Source organism: Zootoca vivipara, chromosome 14, assembly GCF_965207765.1.
Source record: "Zootoca vivipara chromosome 14, rZooViv2.hap1.1, whole genome shotgun sequence".
NCBI lineage: Eukaryota > Metazoa > Chordata > Lepidosauria > Squamata > Lacertidae > Zootoca > Zootoca vivipara.
This window is the reverse complement of record NC_142597.1, coordinates 20,014,539-20,032,749: the sequence shown is the minus strand read 5'-3', so window position 1 is coordinate 20,032,749 and position 18,211 is coordinate 20,014,539. Positions and strand designations below refer to the sequence as shown.

General features: G+C 42.6%; 1 long non-coding RNA gene across 1 annotated transcript; it reads left to right on the top strand.

Moving 5' to 3' along the window:
* Positions 1-15,037: 15,037 nt before the first annotated feature.
* LOC148683520 (uncharacterized) lies at positions 15,038-17,368 on the top strand. Its single transcript, XR_015947076.1, has 3 exons — positions 15,038-15,145; positions 16,306-16,397; positions 16,469-17,368. It is a non-coding gene; the product is annotated as an uncharacterized LOC148683520 (long non-coding RNA).
* The last annotated feature ends 843 nt before the right edge of the window (positions 17,369-18,211 follow it).

Here is an 18,211-nt window from a genome sequence, read left to right as displayed (position 1 = left end):
GTCGGTGCTCAGAACAGCTGTCTTGCAAGCACAGCATGCGCTTAAGTTGTGCTCGAAGCTTTGGGTGAAATCGTGGGACTCAAGTTTGGGGGTGTCAGCTGACATTGCATCCCTCTCGTGTCTTTTGTATTGTTTTGTATTGTTTTGTGTTGTATTGTATTGTATATAGGTATGCTATATGCTTCTTCATACAATGCATAGTTGAACTATGAAACTCGCTCCCATAGGAGGCAGTGATGGCCACCATACTAGATGGCTTTCAAAAGGATTCAACAAATTCATGGAGCAGAGAGTGATTGACAGCTACTAGCCATTATGATGGCTATGTTCTGCCTCCACAGCTGGAGCCAATAATGTTTTGGAAAAACCAGTTGCTTGAAACCACACAAGGGAAGAGTGCTCTTGTGCTCAGATCATGTTTGAGGGTTTCCCATAGACATTTGGTTGGCCACTGTGAGAGCAAGATGCTTGACTGGGTGGGCCATTGGCCTGATCCAGCAGGCCCTTCTTACGTATTTCCCATGAGAGGGGCTCATGGCACAGGCTTTTCCGTAAAGTTGTTGACAGCACTTTCCTGGAGTGGGGGAAGGAAGGAGCCATAAACACAAAGTAAGGAGAAAGAGATGAAGTATTTCCACTGCCTTAAAACATAGCTTTTAGCCAAGGGAGAGGCACTATTAAAGGCAACTCTGTAGGAAGAAGAAGGAATGATAAACAGAACAGCAAAATATCACCAAATGTCACTCACGCTTATTGGAGTTAAGAGTGTTATGGAAGTCAAAGATAATGTTTTTGAAAGGTTTTTGCCAGATTTTATTTTCCCATCTTCAGTCCTAGAGAGCTAAGCTGCTGTTCTTGCCCACTTTGTGCTCAATTTAGTACAGAGAAGTTTTGGGTAGTTTGCACTAAAGAATCCCAGAACTCTCTCTCCATCCTCAGTGAAGGAATTACTTGGGGGCAGTGTTGAAAAGTTTTGAAATTCTCTGGGCATGATCAGGGGCAGGAAGAGAGCTATTTAGCTGAAAGGTAAGTTTCACAGTAAAAGCTTTGAGCTTCTTGTTGTTGTTTAGTCGTTTAGTCGTGTCCGACTCTTCGTGACCCCATGGACCATAGCACGCCAGGCACTCCTGTCTTGCACTGCCTCCCGCAGTTTGGTCAAACTCATGTTCGTAGCTTTGAGAACACTGTCCAACCATCTTGTCCTCTGTCGTCCCCTTCTCCTAGTGCCCTCAATCTTTCCCAACATCAGGGTCTTTTCCAAGGATTCTTCTCTTCTCATGAGGTGGCCAAAGTATTGGAGCCTCAGCTTCACGATCTGTCCTTCCAGGGAGCACTCAGGGCTGATTTCCTTAAGAATGGATAGGTTTGATCTTCTAGCAGTCCATGGGACTCTCAAGAGTCTCCTCCAGCACCATAATTCAAAAGCATCAATTCTTCGGCGATCAGCCTTCTTTATGGTCCAGCTCTCACTTCCATACATCACTACTGGGAAAACCATAGCTTTAACTATACGGACCTTTGTCGGCAAGGTGATGTCTCTGCTTTTTAAGATGCTGTCTAGGTTTGTCATTGCTTTTCTCCCAAGAAGCAGGCGTCTTTTAATTTCGTGACTGCTGTCACCATCTGCAGTGATCAAGGAGCCCAAGAAAGTAAAATCTCTCACTGCCTCCATTTCTTCCCCTTCTATTTGCCAGGAGGTGATGGGACCAGTGGCCATGATCTTGGTTTTTTTGATGTTGAGCTTCAGACCATATTTTGCGCTCTCCTCTTTCACCCTCATTAAAAGGTTCTTTAATTCCTCCTCACTTTCTGCCATCAAGGTTGTGTCATCTGCATATCTGAGGTTGTTGAGCTTTGAGCTTCTAAACATTAAAAATAAGGCTTTAAAAAGGGTGAATAATAATCTATCAAAAGGATAATGCAGTTTGTTTCAGTAAGGACTTCTGTTGCAATTATCAGGGCCTATATAGTTATTTTGAGCATGTTATGTACATGCATATTTTGGGGCCTGCAATTCACTGTGGTCAAACAGGATTTGTTAGGGGGGAATGTGTGAATGAAAAGGTTGCTTGGGTCTGGTTAGTGCTGCTGAGTCACAATCAGCTGGAAGTGGAATTAAAATTGAAGTGGCATATATTTAACATTATTGACAGAAAAAGGTATTGGTCAGAATGGGGGGGGGGAAACGTTTTAATAAAAATAACATGTTGTGGTGGGGTTTAAAGCAAATGTGTTTGGTTTTTTTAAATATAGAATTTGGGGTTGAAATTTCAAAAGCCCAATGCTCTAGTTTCAAATACGGTACATTACTTTTAGGAGCTGTATGGATATTGGACTCTGTTGTGTTATAATTGGGATGAAGGCTTTGCCATGATGGAACAGGATAGATAATTTATGAAGCTTCATAGCATTAAGTATATGGCTCTCAGGTGAACAATGCTGGGTTTAAGAGGCACAGAAGAGGGATTGATTGCTGTCGAAACAATATTGTTTACAGCTCTCTTTCATAAAAACTCCTAATTGATAAGATTACAGCTTGCGCCTTGCCATCCTGGGTTGTATTAAAAGAATTTTTGCATCTACAGCCTGAGAAATAATTACACTACTGTGCACAGCTCAGGGAACCACGGCTAAACCCAACTGTATCCACACTGGTGCATGTTAAAAACAGAATTCATATTAGGAATGCAGAAACCTGAAATCGTAAATGCAAATATAAATTGAAATATGAATTTGTTTTCATTATAATTTCAAGCATCTGGGTTGTGGACTCGCATCATATTAAAAGGACAAAGCCAGATTCAAAGAAATCCACTTGTTGAGTGTTCAAGCCCCACTGTATATTTGTCTTCACCCATGTCTATGGCTCACACTGGCCTCCCCTTTGTGTGTGAAAGTGGGTGCTCTTCTCTTCTTCCTTTTTGCTCCTCCAGAGAGAAACTGGCATCCACTCTGTGTTTTCATGTTTAGCTCTTGGCTCCAGCCCACCGAGTCAAATTTCCGTTTTCATCTTGAAAATAAATCCTGCACAATCAAATTAATTTCGAGTCCTGTCAACTGACAGCTTAAAGCATTTCCCTTCGCAACGACCTGTCAACATCTTGCCTTGTTATTTTCAAAGGAAAATAGTGGGGAAATGTATGTGAAGATGAGCTGCAAACCCCAGGATCTGGCTAGCCAAAGACAAGTCAAAGGGGTCTGTGTGTGATTTACCAGTTGGGTGTTCCACTTATTGATCCATGCTCATTTTCCTAACTTTCTCTACAGATGGACGGATCAATCTCTAAACCAGCTCTATCCTGGTTCTGTCATGAACCTAAAGTTTCTCCCATCATTGCAGAGGTACTGACAAGTCCTTTTGGGACGAACCACCCAAATAGAAACCCTCATTTAGCGACTGCAGCCTTTACTGGAATCAGGCACCATGCATCAAAAACCACAGGTAGAACTTTTATATCACCCAATGCCATTGCAAATGTAGAGCTTTCTAGTGGAACTGATTCATTTCACATTCTGCAAATGAAATCATCAAGTGTTGAGCTGTTGAATAATCAGATGTCAAAATATTAAGTGAAGGGTGATTGTGGAATGAATCCTACAGTTAATAGGGTTGCCATATTTCAAGAGTTAAAAATCTGGACACAAAAAGTTGTTGAGCTTTGCTTTTTTATGGCAAGCACCCGATAGCCCCGCCAGAGCTGCCCGCGCCAGAGCCCAGGTTGCCCATTGCATGTCAGAGTCAGGGCCTGAACCAGGTCACCCACACCAGAGTCAGGGCCTGAACCAGAGCTGCCTGTGCACAATTTTTTTATTAAAAAAACCCAAAATCCAGGACATTTGCTTTAACCCCCCCCCCCAAGATGGGCATGTAGACCCCCAAAAGAGGACATGTCTGGGAATTCCTGGATGTATGGAAACCCTAGTTTTGAGGACTATCAATTACCAGGCATTTGTTTTATATCTAAGGTAGAATTTATATAGTAAGGCCTGCAAGTAAATGCAGTGGGGAGATGCTATGCAGAGTTGTTATACTGCAATTCCAACTATGGGTGGCACTGTGTCCAACCGAGGCAGTCAATCACGCTAGACAGTTCTTGTTCGCAGTAAAGTTGGTCCTCTGTTAAGCCTCCATGTTGGCCTGGCCTCTACTCTAAAACAGGCAAACAGTCACCACCAGGCATCTGCCAGGTCTGAAACTCCACCAGGTGTGGGGGCACTCAAAAGTTCCTCCCACTCAGAGCTGCTGCTCTTCTTCAGTGTGTTCACCTGCATCTTGTTTTGGTCTAGGCGATGATGGTGGTGCAGTAGGCAAAGGAGAATCAGTAGATGCCGCTCCTGGCTTTCTCCTGGCTGGTTGGGTGACCAGCAATGAAGTAGTAGGAATGATGAAGAAGAGAAGCAGCAAGAGTGGTGAGGAGGTAGATTCACCACCACAGAAGAGGGGGCACATGGAGAGTATCTTGCCCAAGGGGCCTTCCAAGGTTTGTAACTGATACTGTGGGTAGGTAATGTTTCCTCTGAACCTCAAAATAATTTTCTCCTCCACCATCCTATAGCAGCAAAAATATCACCTTTACCATATCTACTTTTATTCCAACTTTTCATAAGGAGAAATATATCTACTCAAAGACGCAGTACATGACAAAATCAACAAACATCAATGCATTTTAGTACTATAAACATAACAACAGTCAGTGAATAACAGCTCAAAGAATCCATTCAGTAAATGCAATATAACTTATCAATAAGCATAACATCCTTAATTACATATCCACATAGTCCTTAAATATTGAGATTGTAATTTGTCAAGAAGCCAAGATTTGGGTAGGAGGAGTAGAGTGAAAACAGCCCAGGATGGGGTGTGTGTGTGTGTGTGTGTGTGTGTGTGTGTGTGTGTGTGTGTTCCTCCTGAATAGTGGAAAAGAAGACTGGGAAGCTTACAATGCTCACAGACATAAGGCAATAACTGATTAAAGCTTTACAGTATTTTCCATTTTGTCACATTTCTCTCTATTGATTTTCTCAGGCAGCAAACACACCGCTTTGGGAATGCCATTAATTACAAATTGATTTCCTTCGTGAAAATCAGCAAGGAGTACTTGTGAATTTCAACAGTCCCTCCCCAGCCTTTTGTCTTCAGTTTATCCCAAAACATCAAGCCTTAAGAAGGCAAGAGATATATGCTCCTCCACCCCCAAAATAATTCAGATGTTTCTCATGCCTACAGCATCTCTGACATAAACCAGTTTTCTCCTGTATGTAGGTATGTCACTAACTTCCTCAGTTCCTAGGATGGGTCCTGGATCTCATTGGGAGGCCCCATTATGGTGTCAAAGGTCACACCATCACACTAGCCCCCTGTGCTACAGCATCAGTCCATTTTCTGCAGTTGCCCAAAGCTATCAGACTCTAGTAAGTCCAACAGCCTAACTGAGTATCTGCCCCACTCAAAAGCAGATTGTTCTCCTCTATTGATGGCCAAGTGTTGATCTATCAACTACTCAGATACCTTCCACATTTATAATTGCTGGAAAACAAACCCAGAAGAGCCCTCACATGAGACAACAGGAATCCCTCTGTCTCCCCTCTGCGGAAAGATTCCTTTGTTCCTTCATTGTTCCTCATTTGTTTCTCCCAAAGAAACTACATGAACTAGTTTGCATGAAATTCTAACCTAGGTACTTCATGGAACTTTGCAAGAGCACAAAATTAGCAGCCCTCAGGAAGAACCAGGGCAATAACAGTTCCAGCAGGATTGTGTCCCAGAGTCACTTTTATAGTGGTGGGGTGCTGCCTGATGCCTGAACCCTTCAGCAATTCCTGGTACAGCAGCAGTTGTAGACAAGCTCCCAAAGATCCTGGGAACTGTAGTTTGCTAAGGCTGCTGAGGTCACAGTGCCCAGCATCCCTAGCAAGGTACAGTTCCTGGGATTCTATATGACTGTTAAAGTGCTGTAAGCGTGTTTTCATGTATGAATCATAGAATCGTAGAGTTGGAAGAGACCACAAGGGCCATCCAGTCCAACCCCCTGCCGAGCAGGAAACACCATCAAAGCATTCTTGACATATGCCTGTCAAGCCTCTGCTTAAAGACCTCCAAAGAAGGAGACTCCACCACACCATGTCATATCCATGATATGGATGTGGCCTGTACCTCTTTACCCTGGCCTGTTACCAGGGAATACACTGATCCTTGCGTGTTTACCTTTCTGGCTTGCCTTATGGCCCAATAACTCTGCTTCCTCCATACTGTGTTCCTGTGTCTGCCTGCCTTCTTTCAGCGCTATCTGTAGCTTCCAGAAGCACGGCCAGCTTGCACATTCCTGGAATTAAGAAGGAATAAGCAAGGTTCCATTGAACAACCTGGGCTGTAAGCTAGAAGTTTCACCCATTTCCACCTTTACTCCATCTCCTTATAACAATATGCATGAGGTTCAGTTGCATTCCCTCCTCAGCTTTGCATACTGACATCAATGCGGTTTTAATATAGGGTGCCAGCACAAATACCCTCGGGGGGGGGGGGAGTATCTTCTAATCTTTTGACTGCTGCAAGCTATTGCTGAAAATATAATCTCACAGCTGGGCTAAGTCTTAAACATGCCAACCTCTGCCACAGGAGAGGGGCCTCCGTAACAGAGCACAACATCTGGTTCTGCTTTTATGAGGCTGAGCATACCTGCTCACTTGGCACATGCTGTTGAAACAGCTTTACTAAGCCAATCGCTATTTGCATTGCAAAACACCAACTGTTCACGACCTTTACTCACATTTTCCACTGAAGCAAGGTTGGATGGGGAGGAATCAGGTGGTCCATAAAAAGGGGATTCATTTGTCTTCCACCCCCAGGTAGGCAATACAAATTTTTCATCAAGATAGATTACATGGATTTGCTCATTTTGGCTCGCAATCCAAATTTCACTTGGCATCTCATTGGTTAGTCTTGGAGGGCGCATTATGGGCATGATGGAGCTGAAATGAATCATTTTCAAGGCCTATTTATGTCAATGGGAATTAGGCATGTTCTTAAAACCCTCCAAAATCCCACAATTTGATCATGCTTGTAACACCCCAATTCCCATACCAAGCTTCTCAGCCTGAGCTACCCTGCCTTTCATGAGTACACATTGCTCAAGGCTTTGCACTCATGCACTCCCATATATTCATGCACTCTGCATTAGAGGTGCGAGCAAAATTTCTTCACTTTGCATTTTAACACCAGCCTACCAAATCAATATGTTAATGAATTTAACACTTCCTTGAATTTTTGCAGTACAGTCCTGCAGCCACAAAACACATACTACAATGACAATGTGTATACTAGTGAACAGTGCACACAAAAATACACAAATCAGTGAAAATGCACAAAAGTGGGAAATGCTGCTTTAAAAATGCATGTATGCAAGGCAAAATTGAGTACAAAAATGTGTACATCCCAAGAAATGCACAGGAACTGCATAAATTGGGCTGAAACAAACTTTAGATATGAGAGAGAGAGAGAGAAACTTAGAGAAACTTACATTGATAGAATCACCCCTCACTACACTCTCATATCCTCCATTCATTTAAAAGCCAAAAGAGTTTTGGACAAAGATATACAAGAAAAACATTGCCTTACAATGTACCATCAACAGCTCAAAAGAGATCTCAACAGGTGTGATGAATGCAATTGCAGACAGTGCTCACTGCATGGTGCTTTAGTGTTTATGTCCATGCCTTACAGAATCATATAACTGTAGAGTTAGTAGGGAACCCAAGGATCATCTAGTCCAACCCTCTGCAATGCAGGGGTCACTGCTAAAGAATCCCTGACAGATGACCACCCAACCTCTGTTTAAAAACATCCAATGAAGGTGTTCGTGCACATGCATTTACATAGATGGGCACTAACTAAAAGGTGTACCCAGTCCCCTTTCAGATGTTTAACTTCTAGAGTTCCTGGGGAAAGGAGTTGAACCCCGAAGAATGACCATTCCAGCAGCTCATACAACCAAAAGGTACTCATACAAGCTAAGCAGGTACTGGTGATTTGCCAGGAACAGCGACCAAAACTATCCCTTGAAAATAAGGACATTTGGGAAGTATTGTTACCTCTTTAATTGAAGCTAATGGGACTGAAAAATGAGGAAACTGTGTTAGGCATGGTGATGTGACCTCCCTGTTGTGACTGATCCTGCCTCTCCGTGTTAATTTTTGAAATATTTATGAAATGGATCAGGACCATTACAGTGCGAGCCTCCAAGCCAAGTCAATGACCCTGTTGGCTGCTGAGGTCGTGGAACATTGTGGTTCTAGAAAATGTGCTTCAAAAGATAAAAAGGAAAGTGAGGGTCATACCAATAAGTTAGGAAGAGAAATGGGACAAGGAGTCCCTTCAAAAAATAAGGTTTCCAGGAACCACCACTTCCTTAAATAAAAATCCCATTAAGCTTTTGATACTCCAGCAGTTTGGGGAAACGATTGACCAGTTGTAGCAGTGAGGGGGAAAGCCTTAATAATTAATTGATGGTTTTAAGCAAAAAATACAGTATCAGTAATAGAGCCTCATAAACACTTCTTTTGGGCAGTTGGAAACGATTAATTTTCATGATTCTTCAGACCGCAAGACAGGAAAGTAATAGTTTGAGTCGTGTGTGATGAAATCTAATGTTGTGGTATAATTTTTTCTCCTATCGATTGGGCACCAACCTATCTGAGGTGATTTATAGGGAAAAATGGGAAAAGGAACTTGCTGCAGTTTTGCGAGGGCTAGTTAAGTTTATGTGCTGTACTGGTGTTCAGAGTTAATAGATTTTAAATTACAGTGTATGTAACCTAACATACACAGGTATGCCTTGGATTGTGATTAAGGGTAAGAGGCGCACTGAGAGGAAATTAACTCTCAAACCTCTGCAAGGTCTCACAAATATTTTCTGAGGGAATTTAAAGCCCAAAGTACAGTTTGTCTTAGCCCTTGGCATATGTGCTTTTGCTAATTAAGGATCCTAAAATACTGTACACGATATTATCATGAACGTAACATAATTCCTCTGGAGGTGACAGGCTACAGACTGCTGGAGGTTGTTTAGGCCTTTTGATACAGATGGAATTGAAAGCCAGCCAGGAAGTAGCTTGACTAAGACCTAGCCCCCATGTTCTTCTGAGGAGATTTTTGTGGGCGAAGCAGCTTTCTAACAAATCGGGTCCTCCCTCAAAGAGGTGTGTTGAGACCTGGAAACTAACACCCTGTGTTGTGGGTGGGTAAGATTGGTCAGCCACAACACCCGATTGGTAGGTCCCTCGATGTTGGGTTCAATCTGGCCAATGGGGCACAGTCCAAATGGATCGAGGGACCTATATATGCCCATGCACATGTCCCAGAGCTTCCTCTTTCAGTGTGTGCATTCAGAACACCTGCCCACCTCTTCCTACTTTTAGGGCTTGTTGTGCTTGACCTTGCTATGCCGTCGTGTGTCGTCTGTCATTGGGACAGGGGCACGGCAGGAATTTTCCCCACTTGGCTGATTGGCTGGTGCCAGTTGGGTTTCGCCTGCCACATAGCAAATCATCACAACTTGTAAGGTTGTGGATAGGCACTGGTTCAGGTGATAGGGATGGGGGAACGCTCTCGCCATCCCTATGTGAAGGGTATTCCATTAAAGTAATCCAGGGACTCAAATGGTTTGGCCAACCCTGTGAGGGGGTTGTGCCCGTGCCTGAGTCCAGGGGGACATCTGGGTAGAGGAAATAGCTTGTTCCCGGCTTTCCGCCTATCCAGGTGTTGACCCTTGGCTGACCTATGCTGGTGCCCTGGGTCTGCGCTACCTGCAAGGGTGCAGAGAGCTAGTCAAACCAGAGCCTATGCAACCACTCACTTTCTGTAATCAATAAAGTTGTGGCCTAAATTATGCCAAAAACCAAACCAAAATTTGAGTCATGTGTAAATTTATTTAGGGGGGAGGTTTCTGGGTCTGAACACGCAAATGACTTTAACCATGGTTTGCTAAAAGAGACTAGAAAAGAAACAGCTGCTGGTGCTTTAGTGGGCCACAGCTTATAGCTTCTGTCATGAGACTTGTGTCTCCTTTCTTGAAACAGAGTGACAACCCATTCTTCCCTCACATTCTGTTCTCAGAATTTAATGTTTCATTGATATCATGTTGTGTGCCAATCTCTGGTACATTACATCAAAGAGGTGACCCATCAATATTTACTTCTAATAACAGAATAACTTTACTCAGAACATGGAGACGAGGCCTTAGAGGCCCTGTTTCCTGACTGGTTCTCAGGGGTGTCTATGTATATCAGAGGGCTTCATAGAAGTTATTTTCCACTGGTTTGTCCTCTTCAGAGAGATAACATGAAGCAATTTAGTTCACTTCTTATTAATGCAGAGCCTGTAATCCAGGGACAGGGAACCTGTGACCCTTAAAATGTAGCTGGACTTGACTGTGTTGACTGGGGCTGATGGTAGTTGAAGTCCCAATGGCATGTAGTTAGCTGCAGATGGAATCCCTTCATAATCTTCTTTCTCAGGTATCCAAGGGAGGTATTCAGCTTTGCAACAGTAATGGCAACCCACCCTCCATCAAATTCAAACCCTACCTGGCATGTTAAAATGCATTTTATTTATTGGTTTGTTCATTTAAAAAGCTAATAGGCTGCCAGCCTGTTCAGAACTCTCAACAGGTTTTTTAAAATGATAAAATACAATTTTTAAAATGATACAATTTAAATTTAAAAATCAAAGGCGGAATAAAACAACAAAATAAGATTCACTTGAGTCAATAAAACCATCAGCTTAGAACCAGGTGGTTCACATTCTAGAAGACCTGCCCAAATAAAAATGTGCTATCCTAGCACTGAAAAAAAGTATGAATTTGTCACTGGATCAGCCTCCCAGAGGAGAATGCTCTGTATACCACAACTGAAAAACCCCTCTCTTCAGGTACAAGCCACCTAACTTCAAGTGGCAGAGAAATTTGAAGGAGAGACTCTGAGGGTGACAGTGAGATTTGGGTAGGCCCATGTTTGAGAAGACAGTCCTTCAGGTCATCAAGCCATTTAGGGCTATAAAATGATCACCTCTGAATTATGCCATGAATTCTTAAATAGAAATTTCTTCCTATAGAGATAAAAACAGAAGGCCCTCATCGCACAACCCTCATTGAAGGGTTTGTGGTGCTGCATCACAATCTTGGATTTGCATGACGCCAGGTGGGGTAGGGGAACAAAAGAGAAACATTGGCAGAAGTTTAAGCAGCACAGAGATGGGAAAGACTTAGAGGGAAATGGCGGTTTAAACAATGGCAAAGGTCTGAGTCAAGTACATTCATACAATGAAATATTTGAGAAGGCAAAGGTCTAGGGGGTTAATGCGGGGGATGAGGCAGGTGGGTTGTTGAGCAGATCGAGAAGAACAGCCCTCAATCTTAAATGGAAATTTAAGAACTGGTGAGATATGTTCCCTGCAGCCTCTTTGAGTTACTTAGCCTACCAACTGTGTTTTGCGCCAAACTGTCATTTCCAATAAGTTTTCACAGGCAGCCCCGTGTGTGAAATGCATTGCAGTAGTCTAAAGATGTCCCCTGCCCTACAGAGGCTGCCAAAGAACTGGCATTTCAGAGTCTGAACCCCATTGCTCCTTCTGACAAGGAAACCCCAGTCCGGTCGTTTAAGAGTTTGCTCCCCTTCATGTTACGCCTCCCCAAGCTAGCTGCTTAATCAGCTCTATCTGGAGAGCTTGGCTTAAGCTTTATGTTTTCCTTTCCCTCCAGGGGCTGAAAAGGTTGATGCAGACCGATCAGCAACTTGATTTATGGGGACATTGTTAGCAGGAGAGTCTTCTGCGCTTTATCTCTGTCATGATCCCAGATCTAATGCCGGGGAGTTTGCTCACTTGGCAGCTAGGCTGAGCTCGATGGCCTGATTTCTTCATCATGGTTGCCAGGTCTGCAAGCATTTATCATGGCGCCCTGGAGACATCCTTATCTGTGGAACAACTTATCTACAGAACAGGGACTGAATCGAGGGCCAGCAATGGTCCAGAGAAGGTTGGCATCCCTGATCCAACATTTTGGATAGAAATATCTCATGACCCAATGGATAATCATGTGAGAAGGGAGTGGACACACAAACACACAAATGAGAGAAAGGGGGGTGAAGGGGAGATGGTAGATTTGGCTTACAATAATGGCAGCCAATGTGGTATTTTAGAGGATTTAAAAGCACACCAGCTGCTTATTAGGGCTGCATCAGAGAAGAATGGCAAACCAAGTTGATGGACTATGCCGAAATGGCAAAATTAACTGGGAAACTCAGAAATCAAGAAGACAAGAACTTTTTTTTTATAAAAACAATGGCACAAGTTTATGATTTACTTACGAGACCACTGCAAGGAAGTTAAAACTTTGGCAGGATTTTAACTACACTTGTAAAGAAACAGGTATGGATAATTTAGAAGGATAGAAATTTGGATAAATATTGATATGCAGTTGTAAATATTATCAGGACCCATGGAAGGGATGGGGGGAAGTCAGGAGATTCAGAGAAATCTCAATATTTGGTCTGTGAATTGTTGTTTGTAGTATGTTTGTAATATTTAAAATCAAATTAAAAATTGTGTGTGTGTGTGTGTGTGTGTGTGTGTGTGTGTGTGTGTGTGTGTGATTGTCAAGGGGTCAAAGGGAGGAGAGGAAAGAAGGGGAGAAGGGGGCTTACTGTCTGTTCTCTTCACATATGCTACCTTTCCATAATGCTGGCAAGACTAAATCGACAGCTTCCTGGGCTCAAGCTGACATAGAAGTGTTAGCCTCCAGTACTCAGGTGCTGGTTGCTAGACAGCCAGTAATTTTTAGGCACCAATGCCTCAGGGCACCTGACTTTTGGGTGTTTTTTTTTACCTTCGGCACCAGCAGCAATGCTGTGTGATCCATCCCAGCGCAAGCCTTTGGCAACTGAAGGTGGCATCTGTCTTGGCAATGGCACATGTCTCCTGCAGAAAGGAAGAGCCCCTGACTGGTGCCAAAGTTCAGAAAATAATTCCTGATGAAGCATCCGAGATGTCTCCCTGCCAGCTGTCTAATCCATGAAGTTGTCAGAAGGACTTGAAATGAACCAAGCTGCAGACACATCGTGTGTGTGTGTGTGTGTGTGTGTGTGTGTGTGTGTTGTAATGGAGTGATGGATCTTGGGGACCTGGTGATCGCTTAAAAAAAAAAAGACTCATGCTTTGGAAAGCTGCCTGCAAACAAAACTGAAGGATAAGGCTCAAAAAGCCCTTTTCACTAATCTTTAGCAGAAAAATTGCAGACGTGTCTCTTCATCCGTTCCATACAAGAGACTCCCGATCCTTCCCCGCAAGCCCCATAATAGGTGCAAAGGACAGTCAGTACGGTAAGTGGACCGGAACTGATTGAGCTGGCTATTTGGCCTTCATGTGTGTTACACTGCAATGGCGACCATGACATGCAGCTATACAATGGATTGGTGGTCACATTACGATGAGGCATTCTGACTGAGTGTGGCTAGTATCCTATTGTTTGCAATGAGACAAAACCACATTGTATGGCACACCTTGCAAGACTCACTTGGGGGACTTCCTCAGTGACTGCAGCTCTGCCTTCAAGGCAGGTGAAGCAGGGATTCAACCCCCCCCCCCGGCTCTGGTAGGATTTGCCAAGAAGGTGCAATGGGATGCCTGGGGAGTGCCACTGAAGTCTGAGGGACTCAAGGGTGGGGAAAGGGGCCACTTTGGGTCTCAAAAGGATGACACAGTGAGAGTCTTGGAGCATGGGGGACAGTGATATGGACACTCTCCAACCCTGGACAATGAAATATGTGCCATGGGGACAGAGGCAGTAAATACAATGTCTCGGGACTTGGACCCACCTTATGCCCATCTTCAGCTAATCACAGTTTGAGCTACTTTGATGTTTAGGTATTAAATATGTGCCCTTAGTTAGATCAGTATCACCTGCCTTTCCTCTTTAGGGTGGGTGTGGGTGCAAATGTAACTTCAAACCTGATCTCCTGCATTCTTACTTTGAAAAATTGATGTTGTCCAGATGTTGTGTATTTCCTTGCCAAGTTAACCTTCTCCCCCCCCCCACAGTTGCCATTTAATTTTGCCTGATATGAAGTTGGAGACCAATTTGGAAGTAGGGTTGCCAGACTCAATAGAGGACAGGACTTCTGTGCCTTTAATGGCCCTGCTCTCTTTTGAGTCTGGAAACTTTAAAGAGAAACCAGCAGACCCTTTGCTAAAGGTTTCCAGACTCAAAAGAGAGCAGGGCAATTAAAAGGCACAGAAGTCCTGTCCCTCTATTGAGTCTGGCAACCCTATTTGGAAGTTACACCTCGAGCAAAATTGCCAGGGAAGTTTTAAAGGAAACAAATAATTTTCATAAGACCAGCAAAGTATCTTAAGGGGCATTTCATATTAAAAACAAAACAGAACCCAAGTTGTTGTTGTTGTTGTTTAGTCGTTTAGTCATGTGCAACTCTTTGTGACCCCATGGACCAGAGCACACAAGGCACTCCTGTCTTCCACTGCCTCCCGCAGTTTGGTCAAACTCATGTTTGTAGCTTCAAGAACACTGTCCAGCCATCTCGTCCTCTGTTGTCCCCTTCTCCTTATGCCCTCCATCTTTCCCAATATCAGGGTCTTTTCCAGGGAGTCTTCTCTTCTCATGAGGTGGCCAAAGTATTGGAGCCTCAGCTTCAGGATCTGTCCTTCCAGTGAGCACTTGGGGCTGATTTCCTTCAGAATGGATAGGTTTGATCTTCTTGCAGTCCATGGGACTCTCAAGAGTCTCCTCCAGCACCATAATTCCAAGTAGTTAAGGGGAATTCTCCAAGGGGTGAACTTTGCATGAAGCATCAACAGCCCTGAAAGCTTTTTGTCTTATGAAAGACGACTATATTATTAGCTCTAAGCTGCGGGGATACATCATATCTAAGGTCTTGCAAACAGACTTAGCACAACTTTACACATGAACTGTCAAATGGTTTGCATTTGGCACTGTTGCTTAGTTTGGAGCTTTCTCATTAGGTTTATTTTATTTTATTTATTGCATGTACCACCTTTCTGCCAAGGCACCCAATGTGATGGAGGCGGATTCATCCAAGTTTACATTAAAACATCCAGATGGTTCTCGTGGTAGAATAGGTGAGTAAGGAATTAGATACATAATTCACTTGTGCTGAGGAGAGAGAAGTTTGCAAAACACTAGCATTAAAGCCCTCCCTTTTGTTTTGAGAATTCATTTTGATTTTGTATCTGAATGGACATTTAACGCCGGTTCCCATAGCTACATGAGCCGAAAAAGAGGGAGAAGAAAGATAAAGTCATTGGAAGTGCTATAAAGCTGGCATCAAAGAAAAATATCAAGATGAAAGATTAAAAAAACAGGGCAGAGAAGTAAACAAGCCTTGATGCCCCATTTAGCTCCATGAGCCTGCCTGCAAATGGCATTGCAGTGGGAAATAATTCAAGAAGGAGACAAGCAGCTTTGCTATATTTTATCCCATGAAGAAATCAAGTTGTTTTTTGTGTGTTTTTTTTAAAAAAGAATTTGGTTTCTCTTGAGGCATATGATATCAGGGCTTGTATGAAATGTCCCTCTGCACAAGTTCAGAGACTTCCTTCTTTACTGGAATGAGCCATTATATTGAAGAATTGTCTTTGGTCTAAGCTGTCAGTATAATAATAATAATAATAATAGTACCTAATTTATTATTTGTACCCCGCCCATCTGGCTGAGTCTCCCCAGCCACTCTGGGCGGCTCCCAATCAAATATTTAAACAATACAGCATTAAATATTAAAAACTTCCCTAAACAGGGCTGCCTTCCGATATCTTTTAAAAATAGGATAGCTGCTTATTTCCTTGACATCTGTTGGAAGGGCATTCCACAGGACACTTAAAAACATATGACTTCCGGAACTAATTACACTCATACCTCGGGTTAAGTACACTTCAGGTTGAGTACTACTCCACAGACCGTCTGGAACGGATTAATCCACTTTCCATTACTTTCAATGGGAAAGTTCGCTTGAGGTTAAGTACGCCTCAGGTTAAGTACAGACTTCCGGAACCAACGTTTTTTTGTAAACCGAGGTACCACTGTAATTGTTTCCTGTAATTCTTCTGTATGTATTAAGTTGTTGCTGCATGATTCTTCTGTATGTATTAAGTTGTTGCTGCATGATTTATTTTCCAGTCTTGATTTTTGTTTATATGGTTATTTTCATATGTTTTTAAGTGTCAATTCGGGAAGTCTCTTTAAGAATTGCCTGTATTAACTTGATTGGTTTGTTTGCTTCCAGACCTTTATATATTGAAGTTTAACCTAGTATTTGCATTAATACTTGGAGTCAACACATGGAGTTCCAGTTAGTGTCTTATCTATGAATGCGATGTATGTTTTTGTAAGTGCATTTTGTCCTTTTTTAATGGTATAAGAACTGATTACCTATTCCTTTATAATAGACAGCATTCTACTCACTGAAGAAGCCAGTTCCGGCGAAACAAGGTATATAACCTGGGTAACCTTGTCTCATCTTTTGTGTCACCACAAATTACCCAGGATGGGTAAATGGATACTCCATTGCCACCATCATTTGTTACCACATTTGGATGCTCCGTTGTTACCTAGATCCTTATTCATCTACAGTACTTGAAAACATCTTGGAACCTTTTCATATGCTGTATGGATGCCCTATATAACCTGTATTTAAGACTTGATACTTTTTGGACTGATATTTGGACTGAATCTTGTCATACGCTTTTCTATGATGTTTGAATGTTACATATTCTTGTGTGTATGATTTTGTCATTTGGTGTTATAAGTCTATAAATTGGTGACCGAGAATATCGGCCGGTTACGCTGTTGTATTTCTGAATTTGCCATTTTGTATTAGGCCATGCCCCAGTGGCAGCCATTTTGTGTTATACCGCACAACGCATAGCAACTATTTTATGACTAGTACCTGTGGAACTCAAACATTACTCTGACCAAAATCAGGACTTTTTTTAATTAAGAATTGCAGGCACCAACATTCCAAAGGAACAGAAAATAGTTTTTATGTACGTGACAACAGTTATTAGCCCAAAGATGGAAAGAAGACAAAGTCCCTACCAGAAAGGAATGGCAAACCAAGCTGTTGGAATATTCTGAAATGGCAAAACTGACCAGAAAGCTCAGGAACCAAGAAGACAAAAATTTCAAGAAAGTATAGGGGGAAATAACAATTTATTTAGGAGACCACTGTAAGCAGACAAAAACATTAGCAGGATTTTAATAACACTTGTAATGTAACAAATACTGTGGAGAATATGGAGAGATACAATATATGGGCTGTGAAATAATATGCAGTTTAAGATGTTGACAATAGGACCCACGGAGGGGAGGGTGGGAAGTCAGGAGATTCAGAGAAATCTCTATATATGGTTGTGTATTTGGTATTGTTATAACTTTTTGTTTGTAAAATCAAATAAAAAATATTATTTTTAAAAAAAGAAGAATAATCAGAAGCCTGAATGGCTTATGTGATGTCCCGGGAAAATCAGGACAGTTGAGGGGTGTGCTTCTTCAACATTCCAAAGGTGCTCGCTGGCCTCAAAAAGTTGGTGAATGCTATGATAGAGGTTTATAAAATTATGCATAATACTAAAACTCAGGGTCATCCAATACTTGAACTTGGGGCCATCCTTGAATGGCAGGAAGTTCAGGCAAGACAAAGGGAAGAGACGGCTTAACGCAGCCTGTCATTGATTTGTGGAACTCTCTGCCAGTGGCTTAGATCTGGAGTGGAAAGAAGAGCTATTGCCATCTGTTAAATCTCTGGATAATTTGTAGGAAATGAGCAAGAATGTCTGACTGCCAGTGGTTTTAACAACAACAGCAAAATAATGACTCCCCCTCCCCCTAAATTGCGCTGCTGAAATGAGGGAATCTGCAGATGACAAGGAGTGGGTGCTTATGTGGGAGGACCGCGAGCTCCATTCAGTTCTGGTACTCAGTGCAAATTCCTGCACTCAGAATTCTTTATTTCTAAGTGTATGTTTTACACCAGGCTCCAGAGCTCAGGGATCTAATAAAAAGCAAAACAGACTGTTCCCGATGGAAGATGCCCACCTCTGACTTACATCATTTTAGAAAGGAATTTAGACCAATGTATGGAGGACTGATAACGTCTACCAATGGCTATTGCCCAGGATGGCTAAATTCAC